At 38.4% G+C, this 22,197-nt stretch overlaps 1 long non-coding RNA gene across 1 annotated transcript in view; it reads right to left on the bottom strand.

The window, feature by feature from the left end:
- LOC144331777 (uncharacterized) overlaps positions 1 to 13,990 on the bottom strand; it is a 123,861-nt gene extending 109,871 nt beyond the window's left edge. The window contains exon 1 of the long non-coding RNA XR_013399199.1: positions 13,761 to 13,990. This is a non-coding gene — a long non-coding RNA (uncharacterized LOC144331777). The remainder of the gene's footprint in view (positions 1 to 13,760) is intronic.
- Between the last annotated feature and the right edge of the window lie 8,207 nt (positions 13,991 to 22,197).

A 22,197-nucleotide genomic window follows, 5' to 3' on the forward strand; every position in this document is an offset into this window, starting at 1 on the left:
TCCATGTGCTAGAATGGAAGACTACAAAGATACTGAAGCTGTGTACCTCCCTTATGTTGCTTTCAGATGCTGGGGAACAGGTCAGGATACTTTCAACAGAAACTTTGTATAGTAATTCCTACAATAGAGGCTTGAAAAAAAATACGGGAATTAGGGCATAAACACAGTGCAAGGGGAACACAGTTGAGGAATGGCCACCTTTGCTGTGTGAAAATGGGAGAGTCTCTTCCCAAAGCTGAGTCTCTAAGGGAGACCTCTAATTTTACCTTTTTTGAAAAAAGGGATTCAAACATATTCCCAGCAGAGGAAATAGCACATTTCTGCTCAAAGGTTTGGAGAAGTGTAAGTGTTTGGAGGTGACTTAAGGTGTTTAAGAGACATTTCTGGGATAACAGTGCTTGACTTTGATTAATTAGGTGTTAGAATCAGGGACAGTGGAGGTTTATAGGAGTCTTGAAGATACTGAGATTGGGAAGCTGATAAGCCCATTAAGTGAGACGTTTTCAAGCAAAAGGTTTTACATTTTAGTGAAATGCAAAGCTGGAATCCTCCCTGATGATTTTAGTGATCTTCTGAGTTGCAACCCTTTAAATAAGCCATTCTATGACTCTCTTGTGCTTCTGAGATAATAACCATTATTATATTAATTCTGGTATTACATCAATAGCTCCTTCTCTGGCAGTGAAATGAGTTATTTTCTACAACTCAGTAACACTCCCTATCAGTTTTCAGCTCTCTCCAGCCCCTCAATTCTGGTATTTCTTTCCTCAGTTCTGGTATTTCTCCCCTCTCCTAATAACATTGATTTTCCTGCTTTAAAGGCTTTTAATCTGATTTTTCCAAATGTTATATGCATACTGTTTATTTTGTTCATTCATTCATTCATTCATTCATTTGCTCTCCCAAAGATATTAATGAAAGATCTGCTAAGCCTTAGGGACATGCAGAACAATAAGACAAGTTCAATCACACTCCAGGGCCTCCAGGGTTCATGGAAGAAAAATATGGAAATGTTGAGACCCACCTTTAAGTTGTGTAGGGAAGAGGCTATGACGGGCAGAATGAAATCCCTGATTCTACCAGGGTAGGGCCCGAGGAGTGGTGATCAGGCAGAGTTTCGCAGAAAAGGTGAGGCTTCAGCCAGATCTCTGAGAGGCCTGGACTTTCACAAGGCAGAGTCTGTGGGAAAAGCGTTCTGGGAAGAGGTAGCAGCGGCAACAAAGTCACAGAAACCCAAATGCTTGAGTTGCTGGGGAAATCCAGAGCAGTGCCTCGTGGGGTTTTCCTTAGCATGCGTTCTTTTTTTTTTTTTTTTTTTTTTTTTTTTTTTTTTTTTTTTGAGACAGAGTCTCGCTCTGTCGCCCAGGCTGGAGTGCAGTGGCTCGATCTGGGCTCACTACAAGCTCCGCCTCCCGGGTTCCCGCCATTCTCCTGCCTCAGCCTCCCGAGTAGCTGGGACTACAGGCACCTGCCACCACGCCCGGCTAATTTTTTTGTATTTTTTGTAGAGATGGGGTTTCACCCTGTTAGCCAGGATGGTCTCGACCTCCTGACCTCGTGATCCGCCCTTCTCGGCCTCCCAAAGTGCTGGGATTACAGGCTTGAGCCACCGCGCCCAGCCAGCATACGTTCTATCACCTCTGCTTGCCTCCCTAGCTTCATCTCATGCCTCTCTCCCCTCGCTGTAAATAACCTCTCCATCCCCCAGCTGAAAACACTGACAGCTGTGGCAGCCTTCACACCATAACCAACACATGTTGATGTTGTGGGCACACGTGGGAATCCACTGAGCAGTATGAAGTTAAGAAGCCAGAGAAAAAGATCACCGCTCAGTAGTTTTCAGTATCTGAACACAGGGTGGCAGTGTCCACCCACCAAGAGGAAAGGCTAATTCACAAGCCCGGTTCCCGGCATTCTCCTGGGAGATCAGGCTCTAATTATCCTGTATGAGGCTGTGTTGCAGTAGCTCAGAATTTTAATGAGGGAGTGGGAAAGCAGATGAAGTTTCAAGTGTGACAAATAAAAAAATCTAGTTTTGTTTGGGGAGGAGAAAGTGCATCTGTTTATCTTCACTGGGACCTTGAATTGAATCACCAGCCTTTCTCTGTCTGTCTGTCTGTCATTTTCTCTCTCATTCTCTCATGCACACACACACACACACACACACATACACACACACATACACACACACACACACACAGAGTTTAGACTATTTTTCTAGGTTCTATCTTGCCTATCAAACTTTAGAGATACGTTTTTTAAATTTAATTTTTAAAGCCTTATCATATTATTATCCTACAAAAATGAACCATCACTAGCAAAGGGCGGACAAGAACTTGACTAATTCCTCCTAATGCCTTGCTTTCCAGGAAATTTTCTCTTCCATCCATGCTAACTTTTAGGCGCTGTCTTTTCCACTATGTCCTTTGGTTCTTCTTTAAGACAGCCATTTTTCCAGAGAAATCAGCAGGTCTCTGGCTCTTGGGCTCAACCAGATTTGAGGGATTGATGTAAACACTGTAGAACTTCATGGGGTTTCTAGTTATCAGTTGCCATCTCTGAAAATGAAGACCTTGGGGGAAAACAAGGAGAATGAGAAAGGGATAGGAAGAATGGCACTATGCTTTACTGAGCAGCTACTGTCAATCTATACTGTCCTAGACAGTAAACTTCAGGTTACTTAGTTCCCAGACGCCTTTCCAAAGGCAGAAATATTGTAAGCCCGAGGAAATGATGTCTCATCCTTTATTGGCCTGGTATAGAACATAATTTCATGTCTTCTTGAAATAAAATGAATGAAATGAATGGCTTCAAGATCCCTTTGATTAAGAAGGCCAAGCTGGCCTATGGTTTCATGCCTGAGAAAGGAAGTACAGTTATCATGTGGAAAGATAAGGTGGCCATAGTCTGTCCACCCCAGGAAGCACTGAGGTCAAAGAGACCTACCACTCTTGCTGAATGTGGCACAGACTCTGTTCACAGTATAGAAATGGTGGATCATACTCACCTGTCAGGGGCTGGTTTCTAAAGTTTGGAGTGGGGAGAGTAACTCTCTGGTCCAGTGTCCCAGTGCTTCATATCAAAGCAGACCTAAGCTCCTAATGTAATAACAATTGTTACGTTTCTCAGCACAGCAGCCAGAATGATTTTTTTAAAAATTATTTTGTACCATGCCGTGGTGCGATCTCAGCTCACTGCAACCTCCGCCTCCCTGGTTCAAGTGATTCTCCTGCCTCAGCTTCCCAAGTAGCTGGGACTGCAGGCAAGTGCCACTGTGCCCAGCTAATTTTTGTATTTTTAGTAGAGAAGGGGTTTCACTGTGTTAGCCAGGATGGTCTCGATCTCCTGACCTCGTGATCTGACCACCTCGGCCTCCCAAAGTGCTGGGATTACAGGCGTGAGCCACCATGCCCGGCCCGGAATGATTCTTTAAATGTAACTTGGATCAGGCTACTCGTTTGCTCAAAACACTTCAGTGGATCTCCATTTCGTTCATGGTAAAAGTTTAAGTTCTGTTGATGACCTACAAGACCCAGCAGGATCTGGCCCTTATCACTTCCCTGACCCTCAGGCCCCTCCACTCTCTTTACTCAGACCACACTGGGCGTTTCTTGTTTCCAAAATTCCCTCCTGTCCTTCTGCTTTTTCTGGAGTACCTCTCCCAGATGATGACCTGACCGTTTCCCATACCTTTTCCAAACTCTTGCTTGGGTGTCCGCTTCTCAGTGAAAATAAGTTTGACCACTCTATTTCAAATTCCAAGCTGTCTGCCCAATCCATTTCAGTTACCCCTTACCTGTTCTATTTTTCCTTTTCTCCTTTCCTTCCTTCTTTCCTTCCTCCCTCCCTCCCTCCCTCTCTCTCTCTTTCTCTTTCTTTCTTTTTCTTTTCTTTCTCTTCTTTTTTCTTTTCTTTTTTTCTTCCTTGTCTTTCTCCTTCCTTCCTTCTTTCTTTCTTTTCTTTTCTTTCTTTTCTTCCTTGTCTCTCTCCTTCCTTCTTTCTTTCTTTCTTTCTTCTTTCTTTCTTTTTTCTTTCTTCTTTTCTTTCTTCTCTTCCTTGTCTCTCTCCTTCCTTCCTTCCTTCCTTCCTTCCTTCCTTCCTTCCTTCCTTCCTTCCTCTCTCTTTCTCTCTCTCTTTCTCTTTCTTTCTTTATGAGATGGGGTTTCACTCTTGTTGCCCAGGCTGGAGTGCAATGGCGCAGTCTCAGCTCACTGTAACCTCTGCCTCACAAGTTCAAGTGATTCTCCTGCCTCAGCCTCCCAAGTAGCTGGGGTTACAGGCAAGCACTGCTATGCCCAGCTAATTTTGTATTTTTAGCAGAGATGGGATTTCACCATGCTGGTCAGGCTGGTCACGAACTCCTGACCTCAAGTGATCCACCTGCCTCAGCCTCCCAAAGTGCTGGAATTACAGGCGAGAGCCACTGCACCCGGCCCTGTTCTATTTTTCTTTCATTTCATAGCAACCATGACCTTTTAAAAAAATTGAGATAATTCTTATACCAGAAAATCACCTCTTTGATGTATACCATTCAGTGGTTTTTTTAGGATATTCACAAAGTTGTGACGATCATCACCACTGTCTAATTCCAGAATATTTTCATCATCCCCCAAAGAATCTCTGAACCCATTAGCACTCCCTCTCCAATGCTTCCTTTGCTTGGCTCCTGAAAACCACTGATTTACTTTCTGTCTTTATGGATCTGACTATTCTGTACATTTTATGTAAGTTGAATGACAACATCTGTGGCATTTTGTGCCTGCCTTCTTTCTTAACATAACATCTTCAAGTTTCATCCAGTTTGTAGGATATATCCAGGTTGTATGGATATATTACATTTTGTACATCCATTCATTAGTGGATGAACATTCCAGTTTTTTCTACTTTTTGACTAATATGAATAATGCTGTTATGAATAAACCGTGAGAAATTTTTCGTGGACATACATTTTCGATCTTTTGGGTATATGCCTAGGAGTGGAATTGCTGGATCACATAGTACCTCCACGTTGAACTTTCTGAGGAACTGCCAAAATGTTTTCTATAGTGGCTGCCCCATTTTACATTGCCACCAGCGATGTACGAGGGTTTTGATTTCTCCACATCCTCGCCAGAACTTGTTATTTTCTCTTTGATATCACCATTATAATGGATGTAAAGTAATATCTCATTGTGATTTACGGTATTTTATATTCTATATAATTTACTTATTTACTATATTTATCTGTCTCTCCCTGCTGGAATGAAAGTTTATAAGGGGAAGAATCTTGGTCGCTTTTGTTCACTGACGTTTCCTAGCAATTAAAAGAGAGTCAACCGGGCATGGTGGCTCATGCCTGTAATCCCAGCACTTTGGGAGGCTAAGGCGGGCAGATCACCTGAGGTCAGGAGTTTGAGACCAGCCTGACCAAGATGGTGAAACTCCGTCTCTACTAAAAATACAAAAATTAGCCAGGTGTGGTGGCAGGCACCTGTTATCCCAGCTACTCGGGAATATGAGGCAGAGAATTGCTTGAACCCGGGAGGCAGAGGTTGCAGTGAGCTGAGATTGTGCCACTACACTCCAGCCTGGGTGACAGAGTGAGACTCCTTCTCAAAAAAAAAGAAAAAAAAAAGAGTGTCTGCACATACCAGGCACACACTATGGACTGAATGTGTCCTCCAAAAATTACTGTGCTGAAACCCCAATCCTCAGTGTGACATATATGGAGATAGAGTCTTTGGGGGTAATTAGGTCATGAGGGTGGGGGCCTTATGGTGGAATTAGTGCACTTATGAGAAGAGACACCAAGGAGATTGTTCTCTCTCTCTCTCCACCATATGAACATTACAGCAAGAAGGCAGCGGTCTGCAAACCAGGAAGAGAGCTCCAACCAGGAACTGAATTGGCTGATACACTGATCTTTGACTTCTCAGGTTCCAAAATGGTCATGGAATAAATCTCTATTGTGTAAGTCACTCAGTCCATGGTATTTTTATAGTGACACCTTGAACTAAGACAGCACACGATAATTAGTTGAATAAATTGAAATAAACATAGAAAACAGTCAATACTGTTGTGTATTTATTCCATGCTACTGTTTTACACCGCAGTAACTCACTCAATCTTCCCCACAACTTTATGGGGCAGACGCTGTTAGTTTCCTCGTTTTAAAGGAGGAAACTGAGTATCATAGAGATTAAGTAGTTTGTCCAAGAGTATGCAGCAAGTAATTCATGGAACTGTAATTTGTACTCAGGAAAATTTGCCCCCAAAATTTATGCTCTTAACCACTGTTCTTGTGGGTCACCTATACATACAAGCATTCATCATAAGTACATGCATAAACATATCTGCACACCTAGCAGGCTAGACTAGGACAACACGCGAAGACAGGGCAGCTGGCTTAAAGGAATGTTAGCATTAGCTACTCAACGTGTGTAGAACCAGCCCTCTCCAATAACACAGGGCCAGTGTTAAGTTCCAGAAGCACCATTCCTCCCCCAACTCTCTCTCACGATATGTTTTCTGCTTGGTACCCCTAGTCATCTTTCTTGATAGTAAACTCAACCAAGATTTCTCTAGTTTATCAGAGATATTCTAATAAGAATCGACCCCATACAGAAGAGGATACAATCTTGATCATTTTTTTTTTAATTGGAGACGGAGTCTTGCTGTGTCGCCCAGGCTGGAGTACAGTGGTGCGATCTCGGCTCACTGCAAGCTCTGCCTCCCAGGTTCACGCCATTCTCCTGCCTCAGCCTCCCAAGTGGCTGGGACTACGGGCACCCGCCACCACGCCAGGCTAATTTTTTTTTTTTTTGTATTTTTAGTAGAGATGAGGTTTCACCGTGTTAGCCAGGATGGTCTCAATCTCCTGACCTCATGATCCACCCGTCTCGGCCTCCCAAAGTGCTGGGATTACAGGCGTGAGTCACTGCGCCTGGCCTTAATCATTTTTTTTTAAAAAGGCTCTGTTCTCCTATGCACATATGTCCAGCCTTCCCAAGAGCCTTTCAGCCTTTTATCTCAACTGATGTAGGGATGTGAAGTATCAGGACTCTCTCTGCTGCTGTCTTAGTCTGTTTGGGATGCCATAACCAAACACCATGGACTGGATAGCTTACAAACAATAGTACTTTATTTCCCACAGTTCTGGAGGCTGGGAAGTCCAAGATCAAAGTGCCAACAGATTGTGTCTGGTGAAGGTTTATTTCCTGAAGATAGTACCTTTTTCCTTCATCTTACAGTGGAAGGGGTGAGCAGGCTCAATCGGCCTCTTTCATAAGGACACTAATCCCATTTACAAAGGATCTAATTACCTTCCAAATGTCCCACCTCTTAATCCCCTTGAGAATTAGGATTTCAACCTAAGAATTGTAGGAGAACACAAAATTGAAGATCAGGGCAACTAGTATAGCTAGGACGTGAAGCCAAGCTTGCTAACCTGCCCCCCAAAACCTCATATTACTTTCCTTCAAAACAAACAAAAAGGCCAATTACTGTTTTACATTTATATGGTATGACAAAAATGGGCCACTCAAATTGGTATTTTTCCAAACAAAAATCTCCTCTACCAGTGTAAATGAAAAGGACTGCTTGGTAAATGGTATTTTGTGTGTGTGTGTGTCAGTTTTGATGATAACAATAATCACATTTGGCATTTCTTAGCACCTGTAACACTTCGGTTTTTTGGTTTTTTTTTTTTTTGAGATGGAGTTTCGCTCTTGTTGCCCAGGCTGGAGTGCAATAGTGAGATATTGGCTCACTGCAACCTCTGCCTCCCAGGTTCAAGTGATTCTCCTGCCTCAGCCTCCCAGTAGCTGGGATTACAGGCACATATCACCATGCCTGGTTAATTTTTCGTTGTATTTTTAGTACAGATGGGATTTCACCATGTCGGTCAGGCTGGTCTCAATGAGATACTGTAAAACAATATGTTATAAATCGGGGGTGGGGGGGGAAGCAAATATAAAACATAAAGTAGAGTCAGGGTCAAAGCGAATATGCAAATGCTCATCATAAATTCCTTCATATCTGCTGTGAGGGTAAGACATAGAGTTGAATATGAATGTTCTTAGTCACTGTAAAATGAATTCCTGGCAAGTTTAATTATTTGAAGTTATTATTTGAATTAATACATTGATACCTGGACAATAAAATAGCATAATATTCTGAGCAACATCCTTTACATAGATAAAGCAGTTGGTTTCTTGGACCTGTTTATGACCATGTTACTTACCCAGGCAAATGTCCTAATCAGAGTGCAAATAAGCAAGAACTCTATAGGATGACACCATCACGGTCCGTGTTTTATGGCCACATGGCAGTGAGAGCTTCAGGATACAAATAATTCACTCTCTTTGACTTAATTTTTTATTTTAAATGCATGCATTTTTAATATTTAGTTGCATTCTGTGTGATCTCAGTCCTTTATATTTTTTTATTTTAAATGCATGCATTTTTAATATTTAGTTGCATTCTGTGTGATCTCAGTCCTTTATAATTTGTCGACACTTGTTTCATGGTCCAGCATATGGTCTGTTGTGGTGAATGTTCAATGCCCACTTGAAAAGTAATATACCATGATCAAGTGGGGCTTACACCAGGGATGCAAGGATAGCTCAACATACACGAATCAATAAACATGATACATCATATAAATAGAGTTAAGGACAAAAACCATATGATCATCTCAATAGATACAGAACGAGCATTTAATAAATTTAAGCATCTATTCATGACGAAAATCCTCAACAAGACATAGAAAGAATATACTTCAACATAATAAAGTCCGTATATGACAAACCCACAGCCAACATTGTTCTTAATGGGGAAAAATTGAACGAGACAAGGATGCCCACTTTCAACACTTTTATTGAGCACAGTGCTGGAAGTCCTCACCAGAGCAATCAGGAGAAAGAAATAAATAAAAGGCATCCTTTTATTGAAAAAGAAATTGAAAACAAAGAGGTCAAATTATCCCTGTTTGCTGGTGATATGATCTTATACCTAGAAAACCCTAAAAACTCCACCAAAAAATTCTTAGATTTGATAAATGAATAGGAAAGCTTCAGGATGCAAAATTCAAATACAGAAATCATAGCATTTCCTTTTTTTTTTTTAACTTTTATTTTAAGTTCAAGGGTACAAGTGAAGGTTTATTACATAGGTAAACTTGTGTCATGGGGGTTTGTTGTACAAATTATTTCATCACCCAGGTATTAAGCCTAGTACCCCTTAGTTATTCTTCCTAATCCTCTCCCTCCTTACACTCTCCACCCTCCAAAAGAGAAGTGTTGTCGAGTATGTGTTGTTCCCCTCTATGTATCCATGTGTTCTCATCATTTAGCTCCCACTTATAAGTGAGAACATGCGGTATTTGGTTTTCTGTTCCTGTGTTAGTTTGCTAAGGATAATGGTAAGACCTAAAGGCAGAAATACTATTCAACCCAGCAATCCCATTAATGGGAATATATGCAAAGGGATATAAATCATTCTATTATGAAGATACATGCATGTGTATGTTTATTGCAGCACTATTCACAATAGCAAACACATGGAATCAACCTAGATACCCATCAATGATAGACTGGATAAAGAAAATGTGGTACATATACACCATGGAGTACTATGCAGCCATAAAAATGAATGAGATCCTGTCCTTTGCAGCGACATGAATGGAGCTGGAGGTCATTAACAGTAGCATTTCTATACAGCAATAATAATCTAGCTGAGGAGCAAATCAAGAAGGCAATCCCATTTACAATATCTACAAGAAAATACCTAAGAATATATTTAACCAAGGAGGTGAAAGATCTCTATGAGGAGAACTACAAAACACTGATTAAAGAAATCATAGACACAAACAAATGGCAAAACATTCCATGCTCATGCATTAGAAGAATCAATATTGTTAAAGTGATCATACTGCTCAAAACAATCTATAGATTCAATGTAATCTCTATCAAGTTACCAACATCATCTTTCATAGAATTAGGAACAAAATCCCAGAATTCATATGGAACCAAAAAAGAGCCCAAATAGCCAAAATAATCCTAAGCAAAAAGAACAAAGCTGGAGGCATCACATTACCTGACTTCAAATTATACTACAAGGCTATAGTAACTGAAACAGCATGGTACTGGTATAAAACTAGACATATAGATTAATAGAACAGAATAGAGACCCAAGAAGTAAAGCCACATACTTACAATTAATTGCTCTTTGACAAAGTCAAAAAATATACACTGAGGAAATGATACCCTATCCAATAAATAGTGCTGGGAAAATTGGATAACCATATGGAGAAGAATGAAACTGGACGCACAACTCTCACCATATACAAAAATTAACTCAAGATGTGGTAAAGATCTAAATGTAAGACCTGAAACTATAAAAATCCTAAAAGAAAACCTAGAAAAAACTCTTCTGAACATTGGCTCAGGCAAATAATTTATGACTAAGTTCTCAAAAGCAAATGGAACAAAGACAGAAGTAGATAAATGGGACTTAATTAAACTAAAAATCTTCTGCATAGCAAAATAAACAGTCAACAAAGTAAACAGTTAACCTACAGCATGGGGAAAAGTATTTGCAAACTATGCATCCAACAAAGGACTAATATCTAGAATCTACAAGGAGCTCAAACAACTCAATAAGAAAAAAGAAATCCCAACAAACAACGCTATTAAAAAGTAAGCAAAGGACACAAAGAGACATTTTTAAAAAGAAGACATACAAGCGGCCGACAAGTATATTAAAAAATGCTCAACATCACGATCATCAGATAATTGCAAATTAAAACCACAATGAGATAGTGAGATACCATCTCACACCAGTCAGAATAGCTATTATCAGAAAGTCAAAAAACAATATGTTGGCAAAGATGCGGAGAAAAGGCAATATTTATACACTGTTGGTGGGAATGTAACTTAGTATAACCTTTATGGAAAACAACATGGAAATTGTTCAAAGAACTAAAAGTCTAAATATCATTCAATTCAGGAATCCCACTACTGGGTATATACCCAAAGAGAAACAAATCATTATATCAAAAAGAGACTGGTACTAGTGTGTTTATCACAGCACTATTCACAATAGCAAAGGTATGGAATTAACCTAAGTGTCCATCTACAGAGGGTTGGATGAAGACAATGTTCTATATATATGTATCTCACATTCCATGTAGTATAGTAGTATATATACATATGTGTGTGCCTGGGTGTGTGTGCGTGTGTGCGTGTGTGTTTCATGGTATATATATAGACTACAAAAGTTTGGAGGGCGAGAGGGAGGTGAGGATTGAAAAATCACCTACTGGGTACAATAGTCACTATTCTGGTGAATATTCCAAAAATTCTAAAAATTCTAGTTTTAGTCTGGTAGCAGAGTGAGACTGTCTCAAATACATACATTTTATGTCATAGCTTGCAGATGTCTTAAAAGTGTCTTTCCTTAAAGATGTCTTTCAAAGAGCAAAGACTCTTAATCTTTATACAATTCAATTCATTAGTATTTTTCTCTTAATACCTCATACTTGTTATATTTTTAAAAATTATTTTCCTAATCAATGTCTTTCTCCTTTTCTGCCCTGCCACTGCACTGCTCTGGAGGTTGTATATTTTTGCTTTTACATTTAGATTTGTGATCCACTTCAAACTATTTTTTGTATGCATGTGTGGTTTGAGCTGAGGGTCAATGTCAATGTTTTATATATATACAAATTTTCTCTTTTTGTTGCACAGCCTTTTGTTGAAGATCATTTGACCACATTTTAGTGGGTCTGTTTCTGGACTCTATTATGTGGCATTGATCCATATGTCTGTTTATATACCAATTCCATACTTAATTGATTGCTACAGAGTTGTAGTCAATTTTGATATCAGTTCTACCACTGTTATTTTTTAACTGCTTTGCTATTCTCAGCCTTTTATATTTATATAACAATTTTAGTATTAGATTATCAGTGTCTCTGAACAGCCTTTTGGGCTTTTGATTGGGAGTGCATTGGATATATAAATTCATTTGAGGAGAATTGACATCTTTACAAAATTGAGACTTCAATTTTAAAAATATTATACATCTCTTCATTTATTCAGAACTTCATTTATTTAGAACTACTGTTCTCTTAACAGTACTCTTTATTTATAGTAGGGATATTACACTTCTTTTATTAAATTAATCCTAAATAAATTTATGTTTATGTTTTTGGTGCTAGTATAAATGAAATTAATTTTTAATTGCGTTTACCATTTTTTATTCCTAGGAGATAAAACAACTGAATTTTATTAACCTTATATTCTGCAAATTTAATAAATTCACTTTTTAACTCTAGTAATTGTTTTTATAATTTATTTGAAGTTTATATATAAACAATCACCTTTTCTGTAAATGAAGACGGTTTTCCTTCCTTTCAAACATTTGTGCTCTTTGTTTTATTTTACGTATCTTTGCCTTACTGCACTTCTGGAACCTCTTAGACAAAGTTGAATATAAGTTAAAAGAGCAGGTATCCTTGCTTTGTTTCCACTCTTGTGGGAAATTATTTAATATTTCACCATTAATTATGTTGGCAGGGGGATTTTTGTAGCTATTCTTTAACAGATTTCTTCTCTTACTATTTTTCTGAGTTTTGTTTCCATGAAAGTGCATGGCGTTTTGTCAAATGTTTTTTCTGTTTCTGTTGAAATAATCAAAAGTGCTTTTATTCTGTTAATATATTGAATTAATTCATTAATTTTCAAGTGTTAATCTAACATGGAATTTCTGGGAAAACCACATCATGGGGAATTATCCGTTTTATACATTATGCTAGTATGTTGTATGTATGTATTTTTTTACATTATGCTAGTATTGTGTAGTTCATTTTGCTAGTTAAGTGAGTGTAAAGCCATGAGGCATAGTGGCCTATAATTATCTTTTCTCTTCTTTTTTCATCCTTTCTCACCCTCCTCCCTCTTTTCCTCCTCTTCTTCTTTCTACTTTTTTTTATTACTCCTTCTTATTCTTCAGTTCCTCTCTCCCTCTGTCTTCCTCATCCTTTTGCTCTTTCTTTTCATTTATAATATCCTTATTAGTATTTACTATTATTGCTATGGTGATCTCAAAGTTTAATGAAGTAACTGTTCCCTCTTCCCTATTTTGTGAAAAATTTTATTTAAGGTGATTTTTCTTCTTCATTTGCCGTTTGATATAGTTTATCAGTGAAGCAATCTGGGCATGATGTTTTCTTAATAAAAATAATTTTTAATTACAGATTTTATTTTTAATAGATATATGTTTGCTTAGAATTTCTGTTTTATCTTGCACTGTTTTAGCTAATTGCTTTTAAAAATACATTTCCCCATTTCATCTAACTTATTAAATTGAATGCAATAAAGTTGTTCACGATATTTGCTTCCTACCCTTTTGAAGTCTGCAGCATCTCTAGTAACCCTGCTTTCTTTCTTATATGTTATATGTGCTCTTTGTCTATTATTGCCCAGTTTAGCTAGGAATTTATCAATTTTATTGCTCTGTTCAAAGATACAATTTTTGGCTTTATTATTTTTCTCCATTGTTTCTCTCTTTTTTATTTTGTTGATACCTGTTTTTATCCTTACTGCTTTTTTTTTTTTTTTTTTTTAATTTACTTTGGGTTTACTTTGCTTTTCTTTTTCTGGTTTATAAAGGTGATATGTTAAGAAATTAATTTTAGGCTGGGCGCAGTGGCTCATGCCTGTAATCCCAGCACTTTGGGAGGCCGAGGTGGGCTGATCATGAGGTCAGGAGATCGAGACCATCCTGGCTAACGCGGTGAAACCCGTCTCTACTAAAACTACAGAAAAATTAGCCAGGCATGGTGGCGGGCACCTGTAGTCCCAGCTACTTGGGAGGCTGAGGCAGGAGAATGGCATGAACCCGGGAGGCAGAGCTTGCAGTGAGCCGAGATGGCGCCACTGCACTCCAGCCTTGGCAACAGAGTGAGACTCTGTCTCAAAAAGAAAAAGAAAAAAAAAAAAGAAAAAGAAATTAATTTTAGGCATTACTTCTTTTTTAATAGAAGTGTAGAGTGTCATAAATATTTCTTTAAGCATTGCCTTAGCTGTATCATATAGATTTTAATATATATGCATTTTCATTTAATTTAAACAGTTTTCTAGTTTCTTTTTTGATTTTTTCTTTGACCTATACATTATTTTAAATCTATAATTTAATGTCAAATATTTATGGTTTTCTTAGTTACCCTTTTGTTACTTGTGTCTAATTTAATTCTGCTGATGTCAGATAAGTATTCTGGGTAATTTCAATCTTTTAATTTATTAAGATTTATTTTATGACCCAAAATATAGCCAATATTGATAAATATAATATAAAATCTTAAAATTAATATGTATTCTGCAATTATTGGGTCGAGTTTTCTACAGATAGCAGTTAGTTCAGAGTAGTTCATAATGTTCAGATCATTTCTCTGCTTACTATTTTACCAATTGCTGAGTCAGGAATGCCCAAATGTCTAATTATGGAGTTGTCAACTTACCCCTTTTGGAGATATATAGTTATTATATTTAGGAGCATCTGTTTGAAAGAAGGATGTTTTCCTATACTAAAAGTAACCAATTTAAATCTTGATTGAGATATGACAGTTCTGATAACTTGATGCAGACACATATACTACACCACTTCCTGATAAACGCTTGAACAAAGATTTTAAAAAAGAAATCGTTGGTTAATTTATTCCTTTAATGTATTATCCCCTTAGCAAGCTGAAAAAACTTGGGCAACTTTAGGCTGTTGACAGTGTAGTTAAAATATCAGAGCAATGAGTCGTCTAGAGATTTAGGGAATAGCAGATGGTTAAGACTCTGGGCTGAGAGTCAAGAGAAGCACTCTTTCTATCAACCTAGGTTTAATGCTGACTTGTCTGGCAAAAGTCACTCTCTCACTCCGGCTTTCTATTCCCCTTTCTGTAAGATTATGCAGTTGGAATATGGAAGTTTATGAGCCTTCCAGCACTATCATTCTGTGTCCCTGGCATCTCAAGAATGTGGCCTGCAGGGTGGGGCTTGAGAAGAGGCCAGAGAAGAAGCCACAAACCAAACTTTGTGTACTTCCAAGGCCCAGTTGTGACCCTTAATCTTAGTAGAGACTGCAAGAAGTGGATGAATGGAAGTTCTTAACATTCAATGTCAACTTCTCCTAATATCTAGAGTAAAACTATTTCATATAACTCAGACATTAGGCTCAGAAGAGACTAAAATCCAAAATTTAATCAATTGAATAAACTATCTATCTCTAAACCTTGAAAATCAAATTGATGGGATAGGAAAATGACAGCTAAAAAAAAACTTGGCAAATGACCTTCCGTCCTTTAAATCTGGATGTCTGAGGAATGACTAAGAGTTCATGCCATGAAATTCTCAGGTGAGTTTATATGTTAAGGACGATTGCAATAAAATAAGTCATTTTTCTTGGTTTAGAACTCTTTTCAAAGCACTTTCTTCTGCAATTAATTGATGCCCATAACAACCCCAGGAAACAATTTCACCATAACTTTGGGCAAAGAAACAGATTTCATTTAGCTTTACCAATAGATTTTGAAACAGAATAAAGAAGAGAAGGAAGTCAAATTGGGGTCAATTCTCTTTTAGTCTTTATGTAAATAACTGTGAATTATAAAAAATAAGTATAAAAATTTATGACATGAATAAAGCAGACACTATACAATTTATATTTTATTAACACATATTGTTTTAATAATGTGACATCTATGTTTTATATATGTAAAATTATATATCATATATAAACATATATAATATATAAACATATAATAAATAACATATAACATATAAAACATGTATAATATAATATATAAACATATAATATATAAAACATTATATAATATATAAAAACAATATATATAAAACATATAAACATATATATAAGTTTTTTTTATAGTCTCACTATATTTATAAGTTTTTTTGGATAGTCTCACTGTGTCACCCAGGCTGGAGTCCAATGGCAAGATCTCAGCTCACTGTAACCTCTGCCTTCCGGGTTCAAGCAGTTCTCATGCTTCAGCCTCCTGAGTAGCTCGTATTACAGGCATGCGCCACCACACCTAGCTGATTTTTATATTTTTAGTAGAGATGGGGTTTCACTATGTTGCCCAGAGTGGTCTCCAACTCCTGGCCTCAAGTCATTTGCCCACTTTGACCTCCCAAAGTGCTGGGATTATAGGCATGAACCATCGTGCCCAGCCGATATCTATATTGTATTAACCAGATGTGTAATGCATTGCACAGCACATTAATGCATTCTGATTATCTTTCTGATTTCTTGTATCTATCTCTGCTTCTTTCTTTATTGCTCTACCCATATGCGATTTGCTGTGATGTTCGTCCTATTTTATCATTTCTTCCTTTGATTTCTTTACTGTCTCTCTTTTTGCTTCTCGCCAATATTATTTAAATGGTTTCCTGCCTATTCTTTCCTTAAATTCTCTTGCTTTTTCACTGATTATATTTTTAAAAAGTAATAAAATGGGTTGTACTTAATGATTTAGATGAAAATATCCAGAAATTAACTAAACTATACTTTTTTCATTCCTTTGTCTACCCACTCTCTTCTCTCTCAGTCTCTCCCTCTTTATTCGTTTTTCCTCATTGCATCCAGAGTATTACACACACACACATACACATACACACACACACATCATAAATGGAATTAGAATAAAGTTACACATGAAAAATAAAAAGAAATAAAATGAAAACTAGGACAAATGGAAAAATTAAAATGCAATTTCAAAATGTTAATTTACTAGTTAATTGATCTTCCACAAAGATACCAAGAACACACATTGAGGAAAGTACAATTTCTTCAATAAATGGTGTTGGGAAAACTAATTATCCACATATGAAGAATGTACTTGGACTCTTATCTCACCCCATACACAAAAATCAACTCCGAATGAATTAAGGTCTTAAATGTAAGACCGGAAACCGTAAAACCATTAGAAGAAAACAGAGAAAAAGCCTCTTGACATTAATCTGGGGAAAGATTTTTTTTAATATGACCCCAAAAGCACAGGCAACAAAAGCAAAATTAGACAAATAGGGTTTCATCAAACTAAAAAGTTTATGCACAGTAAAGGAAATAATTAACAGGGCAAAGAGACAACCTATGGAATGGAAGAAAATATTTGTTAACTGTACATCTGATTTGAGGTTTATATCCAAACTTTGTAAGAAATTCATACAATTCAATAGCAAGTAAACAACCAGATTTTTTTTTAAGGGGAAAAGAACTGAAAAGACATTTCTCCAAAGAAGACACACAAATGGCCAACAGGTTTGTGAAAAAAATGCTCAACATCACTAATCATCTGGGAAATACAAATCAAAGCCACAATGAGACGCTGCCTCACACCTGCTGGGATGGTGATTATGAAAAAAGTTCTTTTAATAGGCAGTGGTTCCAACAGAGCGTCAAGGAGCTTTGAGAGTTAACACACAAGTGAGATATTCATCAAAACACCTTTTAGACGTCTCAGTTCCCTCACCTCTAAAAGGGCAAATAATAATTCCTTTTACTAATGCTACCCCTAATGATATGTAAAACTCTTCCACAAAATTTTATGTAGTCACTGCATTTATCTTTCATAAACAATAGATACTAAGATTAGTTTTTTGTTTGTTTGTTTGTTTGTTTGTTTTTTTGAGACGGAGTCTTGCTCTGTCGCCCAGGCTGGAGTGCAGTGGCCGGATCTCAGCTCACTGCAAGCTCTGCCTCCCGGGTTTACACCATTCTCCTGCCTCGGCCTCCCGAGTAGCTGGAACTACAGGCGCCCGCCACCTCGCCCGGCTAGTTTTTTTGTATTTTTTAGTAGAGGCGGGGTTTCACCGTGTTCGCCAGGATGGTCTCGATCTCCTGACCTCGTGATCCGCCCGTCTCGGCCTCCCAAAGTGCTGGGATTACAGGCTTGAGCCACCGCGCCCGGCCAAGATTAGTTTTTAAAGTAGTTTTCTTAAAACCAGAAGAGAAAATGAAAAGCTTTTTATTTTGACACTTAATCCAGGGTTGGAAAAAAAGAAGTATGTTTAGATGTTTAATGTTCAGTTTTCATATAAGAATCTTCAGAAAAAATTTTCTGATTATGCTTGAAGTCATATGAGAGCCCAGTTCTAAAATGTTTAAGGATTCACTCTGTTTGATACATTAGTAGGAAAAATCTATGATTAGTTTGCTTAGTGAACACATCATAAGAAACATGTTTGCATGGTCCCTTCTATTCAATTTTAAATTTTTATAATTTTGAATACTTTATTCCTGTAATGTATTTTGGACAAATAAACATGGGCACTGAAAGGGCCACTCACCAATGCCTACATGACCATTCTAGAAACCCTGTAGATTATGTTGTGGCACTCACAAAGTTACATTCTGACACGTGGCCCACTCATGTCTGTGCTCACCTTGCCAGCACCACTGGCCAACATTTCAACAGCACCTGTAACTCTGGGGTCTGAGTGGCATTGTGGGTGAAACCATGGACTAGGAATCTGAGGTCTCCTTTTAGTTCTAAATATCTGATCTTACCATGAAGACCCTTTGAAAACCAATGACATTATTTCAAATGCAGGGATTTTTGAACCTGGTTATGCATCAGACTGACCTATGGGCTTTCCCAAACAGGGACCTCATTAAACATGTCAGTTCCTGGTCACTGCTCCAGAGATTCTGATTCAGAAAAGCCAGAGAAGAGCCAAGATGCAATTTTATTTTTACTATCTCTGTCAATGGTTCTAATAAATAAGTAAGTTTAGGAACTGCTGTTTAAATTCTTTTTTAGTTGTAGCAGAATGTACTTTTTACATAACTTCCTCTGTTTCCATCATTATATCCCAATATTCATCTTTAACTCTATATTTTATGTAATGAAACCCTATGGGCAGTTGTGTAAAATAATATTGAAAAAACATCTTATAAATTTGTTCAATAATTCATTTAGCAAACATACATAAACTGTCAACTATGCCACACACTGTGCGAGTGCTTAAGATACCACATGGAAGAAAACATAGACTCACAGCCTAGCGAAGGAAACAGGTGTTTAAAAAGAGAAATTACAATTTATAGTGCTAAGGGCCGTGATAAAACTTAGCACAAGGTGCTGCTATTACCAGGGTGCAGAGGAGAGAGCTTTACCAAATACAGGAAAGGCAAAAAAAGATTTCCCAGGCTATAAGATGCTTAAGTTGAGCCTTGACTAGGAAAAAGAAAGTAGCAGTGAAGGGAGAAATACATTGAGTATAAAATGCATTATTTCAAAGTCGTCTATTTCTACCTTCTACTTATTTTGGAGTCTAGGAGTCCCTGGTTTCTATGGAGAACAAAGGCCAAGAGCAGTAGAAGGAGATATTGAAAAATGTTCATCGCCACCAAGATCTGCATTTGTGGTGAAACTGGTCAGACCCCTCCCAGTGCCCTTCTAGCCTGTTGTCTTCAAGGAAGCCCTTTATAATACTCAGTTCCATTTCCATCTCTCTAGTGGAGGATTCACCTGTACCATCCCTAATGTGTACCACTTTGGTTTTGAATTTGAGCTGTTTCAGAGCTGTGTAAATGTGGGTATTATGAGGAATGACATGCATATAAGAAATAAAGATGCTGTGGCCAAGGATGGCTATGAGCAGGGACCACCATATTGCAGCTGAGGCCATATTGCAGCTGGAGCCATACTGCAGCTGGAGAAGGAGCTGTATTGCAGCTGAAGAAGGAGGAAGTGGTCTGGCTGGAGTCTAAGCCATAGGAAGTCTGAAAAAGGAAATATTCAAACTCTGTTGTTTTTATGTACTCTATGGAAATTAAGAAGGCTGGGGAGTAACAGCACTCTTCCCAGTCTCCAAGAAGACCTGGTTTTAAGAGCAAATCTTACTTTCCCAATTCTCTACATAATCCCCCCAGCACTATTGAGCTGCTGCTAAAAAAAAATATTGACCAAGCTCCAAGCTACACATCTCTTCTCATTGCTTACTGCTAATTCAAGTCAGTTTTAAATATTAATTATCTCATAAAAATATGAGCTTAGATAATCCCAGTAGTGTAGACAGGTGAACTAGCCTGGCTTTTCCCTGGAAGGAAAAGCCTTTGTCCGTTTGTCCCTTTGGACAACTTCTTGTGAATACTGGTGTCAAAAGCTTAGATGCAGCCAGCCTGGCTGTCCTTGCTGTGCCCTCTCCCTGTGATAGTGTAACTCCCAATACTCGTCTACCTTCAACTCCTAACTCTGGATCTGGGGTGTATTGCGATGAATATTCCTTGCTTCTGTGAATGTGTGGAAAACTGATGGAACAGTCTGTGCCCTTTCTTCCCAGCTGACCATCTCACCACTCCATTTCCACAATGCTCTTTCCCACATTCCAGCAGCACTGGGGCTTGTCCTCCATCCTTACAACCTCCATCTGGGGAATTATGTGGCAGTCTTTGTTATTGGAACCACCCACAAATTTTACAAAGATTTGTTAATCTTGGAGATCCTTTCCCTAGTTAGGGAAGTAGAGGTCATGTAATTTTTCCTTCTTTCCACTAGAAAGTAGGGCAAGAAAAAGAGTGAATATCGTGTATGTGTGTGTACTTGTGTGTGTGTATGCTTGTGTGTGTGTGTGTGTGTGTGTGTGTGTTAAGGAACTGAGAAAGAAAAAGGTAGAATGTCCAAAAATTTTCCACCATCAGATAATTGAGGATTATTTGGTCATCCATCACCACCTTGGATAGGGAGTTTAGTGAATTTGTTGGTCCTGAGGAAAGTCCAAGTCATTGTGTACTGGCCAAGCTATTACAATGGGAGCTTGGGGACTTCATTCTGGGGTGACAAAACCAGCATTGTGTGCATTTGCCTCCTCTTGGCATGGCTGTGCTAATTCTTATCAGGATGTTGCCCTGTGAGGCACACCAAAGGCTACTGTAGAAATGAGAAGAAAGGTTAATATTCCCACTCTTTCCAGCTTTGTGGACCTCTTGGGATCTCAGATGTTCTTAAACCAGCAATATGGGGATTGCCCGACTGGCCTGTATTGCCCAGTCTTTCTGGCTTTGCCCAGGGATCATAACTTTACTGGGCACCCAACCCTGGCTGAGAGTGCCCATACCTTGTGTCCGTGGTCATTGAAGCCCACTGGGTGGACAATGTTGGTGACCACATTGAAATAGCCCATGACTGCACCTATTCTATAGGTCACTGCTGACAGGCAATAGAGAGGTGCCATTGTCCCACAACCTCCTGCAAGTGCCTTCCTTGGGATCACAAAACTCAAAGCAGGCAGATCCCCTCACATGAGATCCAAATTGGCAGTGGTCTGGCTATCATATAGGGTGGTTCAGAGTATGGAGTGTGGGCAGTAGGACTCCCGTGAGAATGAGGCTGAGGCTGGCAACTCCTCCCACTCCAAGTGTCATTATATCCAAGCAAGTGATTCAGTGCCTGGTTCCCTTCTGCTGTGTGCTTGTATTTAGAGTCCAGATGGCTTTAGTCAACCTCATTGTTCAGCCGTTGAAGGTGCCCTGCAGTGACCCTCACCTTAGTTGTTGCTTTAGCTACTCTTTGTAATGTTCTCTCAGCCCAGCAGCTTGAGGATGATATGAGTCATGCATCGTCTATTGGATGCCACAAGAGGCTGCCCATTGTCGAGTAGCATTTGCACCAGGCCTGGGGTGAGTTTAGTCTTGTATATCCCATTTCCCCTTAGTGAGGGACCTGTATTGTACTTGCCCCTCCTCATTGGTTAGGATAGTATTGACCCGGTTCAAAATGGGCAGATTGGGCCTCAGCAGCATGGTGGGTTCATGAGTTATGCATCCTGCCTCGATTAGTGTCCAGTAAGAGTTTCTCCTTAATTTTGTGTCTTAGTCTGTCTGGATTGCTATAACAAAATACCATAGGATGGGTGGCTTATGAACAAGAGTATTTATTTATTTACTATTTATTTATTATCAGCAAAAACATTTTCTTTTTTAGAAAAATCTTTAATTGATGCATTTAAGTTGAGTATGTTTATTATATACGACATGATGTTTTGAAATATGAATATGTTGTGGAATGGCTAAATCAAGCTAATTAATATAGACATTACCGCACACACTATTTTTTTGTGGTGAGAACACTTGAAATCTATCCTCTTAGTGATTCTGTTTTTTTTTTTTTTTTTTGAGATGGAGTCTCACTCTGTTGCCCAGGCT

The sequence above is a fragment of the Macaca mulatta genome, chromosome 10 (assembly GCF_049350105.2).
Source record: "Macaca mulatta isolate MMU2019108-1 chromosome 10, T2T-MMU8v2.0, whole genome shotgun sequence".
Taxonomy (NCBI): Eukaryota; Metazoa; Chordata; class Mammalia; order Primates; family Cercopithecidae; genus Macaca; species Macaca mulatta.